Here is a 9,799-nt window from a genome sequence, read left to right on the forward strand (position 1 = left end):
TGAATTTTCCCATCGTCTCATCCAGAGAGACTGGATTCATAACTCTGACACATTTGAAGATTCCTGCTCAGTCATTTATTTTCAAAATTCTGATCATTTTGTCTCATTAAATTTTAACATTATGTACACAAGGCTAGTTTTCATATGACATTTACACACATATGAGTTTTGGTGAATATGAGCTGGACAGTTATTTTTTATATTGCTGTGACTCTTGCTTCTTTGGTGACAGGGTTAAGCACATCATAGTGCTTGTGTTTGAATGTTTGTACTCCTTTAATCCTATGGGCTTAGTTCTTGCCCATAGAGAGATTATTTAACATCCTCCTTTATTGTTTATATCACATTTACTTCCTTCTTTTGCATTATTGCTGTGGACAAAACCTTCAAGCAGCATATGGAAAACCATTTTAGAGAGGAGCTTCCCATTGTCTTATTCTCTGAGTTTAGACAAAATGATTTCTGGTTTTCACGATGTAGAATAATGTCAGCTACAGGTTAGTATATAGAACCATTTTATGTTGAGGTGTGCTCTTGGAATCTTCAGGGATTTTGTCATGAACAGATCTTTAGCTTTTCTCAAGGCATTTTCTGTGTATCCTTTCATTTCTAGGATGTGTCTTTTTTTTTTCTTTTTCAGTTCTTTGAGACAGAGTTTCTCTGTGTAGCCCTGGCTCTCCTGGACTCACTTTTTAGACAAGGCTAGCCCAAAACTCACAGAAATCCACCTGCCTCTGCCTTCCCAAGTGCTGGGGATACAGGCATGTGCCACCATGCCTGGCTGGATGTGTTCTTTTTAAGCAAGCACACTTTTCTGTATTTTTTTAGATCATCCTATAATCTCTGCTCTGTATTTATAATCTGTTATTAACTTTGTTGATTTGTGTAACTTGAATCACCTAGTGTCCCTGAAACCATCTTGATCATGATGCTTTACTGTGGGCTGTGAGCATGTTGCAGGGCCTGAGTTAGGTCTTCTTAGACTTTCACCTTTATTATTGTTTTTTTTTTAATGATACTGATGTTTAAATATAGAATTTCTTCGAATATTTCTTCCAGAACTAATATTCTTTAGGTTAACTTATGACCTTTGCCAGTGAACCATTCTACACTGCTTTTTGTTTGATTTGGGTTTTTTTATTATTGTATTTCTAATTTTTGTTTGTCTTCAAACTCAGTTTTTTTTTTTTTTTTTTTTTTTTTTTTTTGCTGATGTTCTCATGTGTGTTTCTGGTTTGCATCTCCATGTCCTTAACTGAATTCCTTTACCTGCTACTTTGTATCTTCTTTGAATCCACTGAATCTTATTTTATGTGGCATTTGAGTTAGCAGCCCAGCCTTTCAACCATTTCATTGTCTGTAGTTTCAACATTTGAGGGGTTATGACCATTTTCTCTGCATTTCATATTAACTGTGCTTCTGTACTATGGTTTCCCCATCACTTCGTTGGTATCTCTTCAAATTTTATTTGGAGATGCTAGTGAGCAGCCTGTTCTTAGGGGCTAAATCTTCAGCACTATAACAGCTGCATCAACAATACAGACCATGTCTAAAATGAGAAATAGAGTTGATTCAATCCAAGTACTACAGCACAAATGAGAATAGAACAAGAATTACAAAAATAGTGTGCCATGAACCATAAAGTTAAAACTGAATGTGGGTCAAAGTGGAAATAGTAAATGAAGTAAATGAATTGGGGGGGAGGAACCTAAAGAGAAGCAACGCTGAATAAAAGGAAAGAAAAAAAAAAAGGAAGCATATTTAGAAAATGGGGGAAAAGACGAAACGAGAATGATAGGAGTGCACTATTAAGAACAAATATGTGGTTCCCCTTTCTCCACATCCTCTCCAGCATATGTTGTCACTTGAGTTTTTGATCTCAGTCATTCTGATGGGTGTAAGGTGAAATCTCAGGGTCATTTTGATTTGCATCTCTCTGATGACCAAGGATGTTGAACACATCTTTAAGTGTTTCTCTGCCATTTGATATTCCTCTACAGAAAATTCTCTGTTTAGCTCTGTACCCCATTTTTAATTGGATTAACTGATTTGTTGCAGTTTAACTTCTTGAGTTCTTGATATACTCTGGAATGTAAACTTGTATAACCACTTTGGAAATCCATCTGGCGCTTTCTCCGACAATTAAGAATAGCGCTTCCTCCAGATCCAGCTATACCACTCCTAGGCTTATATCCAAAATATGTCCAAGTATACAAGGTCATTTTCTCAACCATGTTTGTAGCAGACTTATTTTTAATAGCCAGAAGCTGGAAACAACCCAGATGCCCCTCAGTTGAGGAATGGGTACAGAAATTGTGGTACATCTACACAATGGAATATTACTCAGCAATTAAAAACAAGGAAATCATGAAATTTGCAGGCAAATGGTGGGAACTGGAAAAGATTATCCTGAGTGAGGTATCCCAGAAGCAGAAAGACACACAGGGCATATACTCACTCATAAGTGGATATTAGATATATAATATAGTATAAACATATTAAAATCTGTACACCTAAAGAAACTAATCAAGAAGAAGGACTCTGGGTAAGATGCTCAATCCCCATTCAGAAAGGCAAAGAGGATGGACATCAGAAGAGGGAGAAAACAGGCAACAGGACAGAGGCCTCTGAAAAGCTCTACCCTGCAGGGTATTAGAGCAGATGCTGAGACTTATAGCCAAACTTTGGGCAGAATGCAAGTAATTTTATGAAAGAAGGGGGAGATAGAAAGACCTGGAGAGGACAGGAGCTCCACAAGGAGAGCAGCAGAACCAAAAAAAATTGGGCACAGGGGTCTTTTCTGAGACTGATACTCCAACCAAGGACCATTCATGGAGATAACTTAAAACCCCTGCACAGATGTAGCCCATGGCAGTTCAGTGTCCAAGTGGGTTCCATAGTAATGGGAACAGGGACTGTCTCTGACATGATCTGATTGGCCTGCTCTTTGATCACCTCCCTCTGAGGGGGAGCAGCCTTACCAGCCACAGAGGAAGACAACGCAACCACTCCTGATGAGACCTGATAAACTAGGATCAGAAGGAAGGAGAGGACTTTTCCCATCAGTGGACTTGGGGAAGGACATGGGTGTAGAAGGGGAAGGGGTAGGATTGGGAGGGGAGGAGGGAGGAAGCTACAGAGCGGGGGGATACAAAGTGAATAAACTGTAATTAATATAAATAAATAAATAAGAGAACAAATGTGTGAACAAATATAGGTAAATATAAGGAAAGGAAGAAAAACTAGAAGGTTAAAAATGTTGTAAATTATAAATTATAGAAAAACATAGCAGAAAGAAAAGGAGGAAACACACTAGGCAAAAGAAAATGTTTTTAAATGTCCACTATTTAGAGACACTTATTTCTAGGTCTACTAATACTGGAAGTTGCTAGCTGGACTTTGGTAGAGAACTAAAATTGGATTACCTTTTAAAAATGTTGTAATTAATAAAGAAAAATAAAATAAAAAATCAAAAAAAGAAAAAAATGTTTATTTTTAGTGTGTGCATCATTTATGAGTCTGTATGAAACACATCTCCTACAGTTTGTGGAGGTTAGTACTAGCATTACAAATAGTTCTGGGCTGTCAAATAGGTTCTGTGAACCAAACCTGGGTTTTTTTTTGTGAAACCAATCTCTTCATCTCAGAATTTGGTTTATTTTACTTTTCATAACTTTTAGGCTGGTGCTGGAGCCCCTACCAGTCAAACTTCAGTTGCCTGTTATTTACAGTCTTTGCTTATTTTCATCCCAGAGGTTCCTTGGAGTAGATTCTCCTCATAGTAGAACTCCCCAGTTTATAAATTATGAGTGTGCTAATGTCCATGTCAGGGTGTATATTATAGGTGTCTGTAAGACTAGGGAAAGGAAATGCAGCACTGAGATTTGTGTTGGAATTTTGGACTCATTGCATTCGTTTTTCACCTGTGAGGCAACCTAAGGCCTTCATGGATCTGAAACTCAGAATTCTCAGTTTAACCAGCATTGAACCGTACAGAAGGTAAGTGGCTCTCAATGTAGAACTGCTCCACCTCATGCATGGGATCACTGGTGTCCTCAGATGTCATGAGCTGGTGGATTTTGCTCACAAACACACAAGAGATATGACCTCTGCTCAGTGGCCCCTTCATTACCCGGGATCTGCTGCCTGCACTTCTCAGTATGTCGCTGTCTGTCATTCACCAAACCCATCACTGCCTTCTACAGCTGTCTCCCACAGGGCTGGTCTGGAAGCCTATCTCCAGTCCCTTTTATTTACCAGAGTAGTTTGGCCTTAAATGTTAGGTCTTTCTCAAAATTGCACCTTGTTGTGGAGCCCTCTGAAGCGTTGGAGAGGGAAAAATGTATTTATTTCCTTTATGTTGATAGTGCCAACAGCAGGGTCACTGTCCCCAAATTTCTGAGATTGAATTAATACTTGTGAGAATCATGGGCTCAACTTTTTGAGGTTGGAACTTTTTTTTTTTTTACCAGAGAAACAAAAATTTGGAAGAGGCTTTTCCTAATTTCTACCCTTCCCCTCTCCCATGGTACCGGCATTATGAATTTTTCAAGTACATCTTATACATTTTCCCACCATGGTCTTAGATTAGGCCCACTTTCTCAAGGGGTCATGCCCCCCAAGTCTGAAAGTGATATTTAGAAACTAATGTCTTTCTGTATCTTCATTATTAATTGTATTTCACTCCTGTTGGTCCTGTTCATAAACAGAGGTGGGATGTAGTGTGTATACATATCCATGTCTATACAAACACATGTTCATTTATTTCCACATTTAACTGTATGTATTGGTACTAAAACTTAAGACTCAAATACATGTGATTCTAATCTATTCTAGCCTTATCTATAAGCTACTCTTTCTGATCTGCTTTATTTGCATAATCTGTGCTACATGTCTTTATTTATGCCTAATCAGTATATACAGAGACTAGTTTCAAAATTACCAACCAATATCCCTATTCAACATGATTTATTAACAAATGTTTGTGTACAGTTCTTTCAGTCTTTGTAACTTGACTAAAGTTAACTCATTGCTTTCCAAAGTTTCTTTACAAACCATTTTCTTATCCATTCCTCCATTGTAGTTATATTTATTTAATATACAGTTAGTTTAGGGAGTGGGAATGTGGGTCACTTGATGAAGTGCTTGCCACACAAGCACAAGGGGACCTAAGTTTGTATCTCCAGCACTAATGTAAAGTTCAGGCATGGCTGTGAATGCCTGTAATCCCTGTGCTGGAAGAAAAAAAAAGGGAAAACAGAGACAAGTGGAACCCCAGTGCTCTTGGTCAGCCATCCTGGCCAAATCAATGAGCTCCAGTCTCAGAGAGAAACCTTATAGCCAAAGATTGAAGGATGGTGTCAGACAACTGATAGCTGTCTTCCACATGCACACACATGCACATGCATATACATGCATGAACTACCCCACCAAATATAGTTTGCTTGATTTGTTAATGATTTAGTCACCTCATTCTGGTTATTTTTAATTGCTTTACTTTGTCTTTGCTGTCAGTTGGGTCCAGAAACCTATCAGTAAATTTTCACTGAAATTCTGTAGAAGTTCATGATCCTTGCATCATATGGCATAGTATTGGCATATAAGATACTGTGTTCTTCATTATACATGAATTCATCAATAAATTATTTATAGTTCCTAAATCAGTGTAAATACTATGTGAGCTATTGTGCTATATTACTTAGGGAATAGAAGAAAGGAGACATCTTGTACAATAGAAAGGTTTTTCAGAATATTTTCTATTAATGTTGGGTTGAATTTGTTAATGAAGGACTAAAGATACAAAAGGGTGTTTTGGCTACATGAACATTAATATTATTTTTAAAAACCTGAGTTATACAAAACTGTATATTTGGAGAAGTAACATCCCCTTTCCCCCTTCTTTCTTTTTTCCCCCCTTAGGCATCTTCCACTTTTTAAAAAAAATATTTTATTAATTACACTTTATTCCAAATAAGATTTTTCTCCCCATAATCCCCTCTCTCCTCCCCTCCCGATCCCACCCTCCCTCCTCCTTCTTCTCACATGCCTGTCCCCAAGTCCACTGATAAGGGAGGTCCTCCTCTCCTTCCTTCTGATCTTAGTCTATCAGATCTCATCAAGAGTGCCTGCATTGTTTTCTTCTGTGGCAGACGTGAGACTTATGGCCAACTGTTGGGGAAAGTGAATCTTATGTAAGAAGTGAGAAATAGTAACATCTGGAGAGGACAGGAACTCCACAAGGAGAGGAACAGAACAAGAAAATTTGAACACAGGGAACTTCCCAGAGACTCATACTCCAACTAAGGACTATTCATGGAGATAACCTAGAACCCCTGCACAGATGTAGCCCATGGCAGTTTAGTGTCCAAGTGGGTCACATAGTAATGGGAAAAGGGACTGTCTCTGACATAATCTGATTGGCCTGCTTTTTGATCACCTCCCCCTGAGGGACGATCAGCCTTATCCCTTCTTCTTTCTCATTTCCTTTTCTTATTTCCCATTTCCTTTCTGTTTTCCCCCCTCTATGGATAACCAGTGCATTCAGTTTTGGTACTATTTTCTCCTGTACTTTGCAAAAAGGAGAAGGTATGTGTTTTGTTATATTGTCTTCTTACATTAAAGGTAACAAGATTCATCCTTCTTAGTCTTAGTTTCTTTTTCTTTCTTCTTTTTCTTCTTTTTCTTCTTCTTCTTCTTCTTCTTCTTCTTCTTCTTCTTCTTCTTCTTCTTCTTCTTCTTCTTCTTCTTCTTCTTCTTCTTCTTCTTCTTCTTCTTCCTTAACTACATTTGTAGGAATGGCACCCTGACATCTCATAGAGATTGCTTTTGTTATGTATTTTCTGTTTGTTTCATTTTGTTTTTTTTTTTGTTTTGTTTTTTTTGTTTTGTTTTGTTTTTGAAACAGGATCTTTCTTTGTAGCCATGGCTATTCTGGAAACTCTCTCTGTATCCAGGCTGGCCTCGAACTCACTGAGATATGCCTACCCCTGCCTTCAAAGTGCTGGGAATCCAGGCATGCACTACCACTGCCTGGTTCATAGAGATTTTCATTGTTCTTTTTAACATTTGCATCAGATGCTTATATAACTGTACTGTATTTTATTTAAATATTTACCTATGATTTTTTTTAACATTTTGAAATTATAAGTAATGTTTTTCTGTATATATTTAGGTGTATATGTTTTTTGTATGGTAATAGATATCCATAGGATATGCTGAGCAGTAGAATTTTTGAGTCAAATTTAAGATCTTATGTATTTTTGTGAGACAGTTCAATATTTTGTCCTAGAAACATTTTATTAGTTTTCACTTCCACTAGAAATGTATGAGAATTACTGTTTTCTCACAGCCCCATTAACAGAATATGCTGCTTTACTTTTAACATTTTTGCCTCTAGGTGACTTGATATTAAATGGTAACCGCATGATTATTTACATATGTATACATATACATATATATGTAACTAATTGTCATTAAAATTTGGCATTTTTTAATGTATGGATTGTAATTATACATCATTGTATAAATTACTATTTAACATCTTTTCCTTATTTTTATACAAAATTTCTGGTCCACTGCCTTTCAGTTTTAGATTTCCTTATATAATTATCACATTATCCAATTGTATGAGCGGTATACTGATCTTTGAAAAATTTCTGTTGTCTTTTGATTTAACTGTGATTTTTAAAAAATATTTTGAAATGATTTCATTTTTATGTGACCCTACAGGAGCCCTAAATTGAGGATCCTAGATAACAGGCAGGATGTTGACTGCAGAACAACATGCTCTCATTTTGGTATTAGATCCCTACTTGTTTTCAGAGCTGTATTCACTCTATATTCTGAAGTTAGAAAACCAGTGTAACATTGTAGATGAAGAACCTGAGACAGTCCTCAAGGCTGATTATGGAATTACTAGTGGACCTTTCCCTTGATGATACTTTGAGAAAAGGGGAATTTTTTGCTTTGCCTCTGAATAAAGTTGAGCAGAGCTCAGGGTCATTGCACCCCTGTTGCCAAAATTTACAAATTGATAAATTATCTTACACAAAAAAAACTTCCTGAAGTTCCTAAATCTGACATGCATTTAGAACCTGGCAGTTAATACGGCTTCACCATCCTTCTAGCTCATATCTAGCTGGATAGCCTGAGTCTATCTAAAATCACTTGTAGATCTTTGCATGGGAAAATCTTCTGGGTGTTCCTCAACAATCTTGGTCAGATGAAATGCCTGAAAGAGCTCAACTTGTTTTCCTTTATTCTCACAGATCATCTGGACAGCCTATTCAGGTGAGGGATTGGGATATGTGCCTGGAGTTCCTGAACTGACTGTTAAGACAGAGGAGAAATCACTCCTGGAGTTTCCTGAGGTCCTCAAAAACTCTTTCTGCCATCTACCTCTACCCTTCTAAGAATTTGACAGTATGCCAGAAAGTGTCTCTCATAGTCTAAGGAGAAAAACATATACTCACCTGAGCATATGTAGGCAGTGTGCTCAGTCCAGTGAAAAGAACAATACAGTCCTTCTCTAGCCATCGAAAGATGAACAGGAGAAATTAAGAGAAAGTTTATGTTGTGGCACAGGTGCACATACTTATAGCCATATAACCATAGACTGTAATGTCAGATAATTTTCCAAATCAGCTATCTCCAAGGTCCAGGCCTTGAATGTAGAGGTTGTCACTTATGGACTGGCCAAAGGGAGCTTCTGTATGGTTGCTTCCTCCCTCCAATCTCTTCCAAGCAGGTGAACTAGTTCTACCTTTGCTTGTTTTGTAATCACTAAACAGATAATATTTACACTAAATCTTTGACACAATCCTCTATAATAATGTACTGTAAAAATTCTTAAGGACACAAATCATGAGAATAGGAAAGTAACTTTTCAAGGTCACAAAACTATTGAGTGAATTAAACCCCATATTGTTAGCTGCTCCCATGTATGTATGTGAAAGTTTAGTCTAGATTCCTTGATGTATTTTCCCTCATATGATTATCATCCTCCCTTTGTTTTCCATCCATAGAGCCTTACCACCTGATTTGGATTTGTTGTATCTGCCATTCTGTGAAATTTCTTAGAGATCTCAAATTTCTGTACCAGAGCCCTCAGGCCAACCACCTAAAGCTATTGAATCTTAGTAACACTCCAATGTATTGGGATGATTATGGGCCTTTTCAGATTCTTCTGCAGAAACTCTTGCAGCATTTGGCTATAAACCATTGCCATTTAACAGATGTTTCACTCTCTGCTATCCTTCCAGCCCTATCAAACTGTTCCTTTTTGCATGTGATTAGCTTTGTCTCTAATCCAATTACGATGCCTATGCTCATGAGAATCCTTCATTACTTAACACCTTTGATTTACCCCATCTCTGTACATTGCTATGAACAATGGAATTTTCATGGCAGCTTAGACCTACAGAAGCTTGCTGATGTCCATGCGCAACTGAAGGTGATGCTACAAGCAGCAAAGCGAAGTGACATGAACTGGATCACTTAGTCTCATTAAATTCCCAAGTTCAACTCAGTTTCAACCCTAATATGTGACCTGTTAAGTGTTCAAAGTTCTTTTCTGGAGCTCTCAGAATCTTATGTAAGATTCTTAAGTTATAGAAGACTACAGTTAGGAAGTATGGACATGTTACTGCTGACTGATATAAAGCACTAACTATAAGAAAATGGAGGACTGTGTGTTTCTCTGTTATTGGTCTTCATCTTAATTTTGCTGACTAAAGTGTTGGGTATATCATATGCAATTACTACATCACGGTGTACTATATGTTTCATTTACTCATGAATA

The 9,799-nt window shown here is 37.3% G+C and overlaps 1 pseudogene; it reads left to right on the forward strand.

Moving 5' to 3' along the window:
• Positions 1-3,946: 3,946 nt before the first annotated feature.
• Positions 3,947-9,499, forward strand: LOC110544492 (leucine-rich repeat-containing protein 14-like; annotated as a pseudogene).
• The last annotated feature ends 300 nt before the right edge of the window (positions 9,500-9,799 follow it).

This window comes from Meriones unguiculatus, chromosome X (genome assembly GCF_030254825.1).
Source record: "Meriones unguiculatus strain TT.TT164.6M chromosome X, Bangor_MerUng_6.1, whole genome shotgun sequence".
NCBI classification, from domain to species: domain Eukaryota; kingdom Metazoa; phylum Chordata; class Mammalia; order Rodentia; family Muridae; genus Meriones; species Meriones unguiculatus.